This window comes from Eufriesea mexicana, unplaced genomic scaffold (assembly GCF_001483705.2).
Source record: "Eufriesea mexicana isolate 0111107269 unplaced genomic scaffold, ASM148370v2 scaffold10662, whole genome shotgun sequence".
NCBI classification, from domain to species: domain Eukaryota; kingdom Metazoa; phylum Arthropoda; class Insecta; order Hymenoptera; family Apidae; genus Eufriesea; species Eufriesea mexicana.
Window position 1 is genome coordinate 219,340 of NW_016918322.1, and position 962 is coordinate 220,301.

The window sequence follows — 962 nt, forward strand, 5'->3', positions numbered from 1 at the left end:
TTCGGGATAAACAATTTGCGCGTGCATTCTAACCGTGGTAACCGCAGGGGAGAATCAAAGCGGGTCCGCAAGTGCGTTAAATCGAACATTGTAGCGCAAGGGTAGTTAGGAGAATTGAATGTTGGAAAGCATCGGGTATATGATAGCTTGTTTGCTGGAAAATCCTCACAGCGTGCCCCGTAAGGAGCTATCTAATTTGGCTCGCTTTGATCTCTCGCGTTACCTTTATTCGTTCATTAGTCGCGACGGGCTCGGGCTATCGTCCTTTGCCTTCCGGTACACTAATTATGCGTGCTATTAGATACGTTGCGGATTGTCTTTATTAAGGTCTACCTCCGGAACTTTCGTTCGCGAAACCTCGTGCAAACGTTTGCCGTAGTGATTGATGCTGTTAGGCTTTTCGAAGTGGCTTTTGATTATTTTCTCGTTAATTTAGAGACCGAGTGGGTCGATGGGTGAGGAGAGAGTGGATACACGATGACAGTAAAATTATTAAACCGGTTTCGGTTTTCTGGTTTTTGTAATTATACGGGAATATATTGCTGCTTCTCGCGAAATTATTCTGTTTAGATGTAAACGTGATTATACCGTGTATGTATGTACGCACATATTTAGCTATGTCACGACAGTTTAATTAATTCTCGCATGAATGTGTAACGTGTTGAGATAGGTCACTGGTTGAGATAGGTTCTGGTGGGGAATTTGTATATTAAAATGCGATTAGGGTTATTTCGGGTTTGGTACTATTTGGTACTATTTGTTGGGGAATATTCTGGTTTCGAATATTTTAGTGATTTTTAACGAGAGTCGTGGTCATTCTAAACTATAAAATATATGTATATTATACATAAACTATACATATAAAATATAAAATGTATATAATTCTCAATGTAAACTATATATATATAAACTATAAACTGTATATATATATAAACTATAAACTAATTAATTCTATATATATT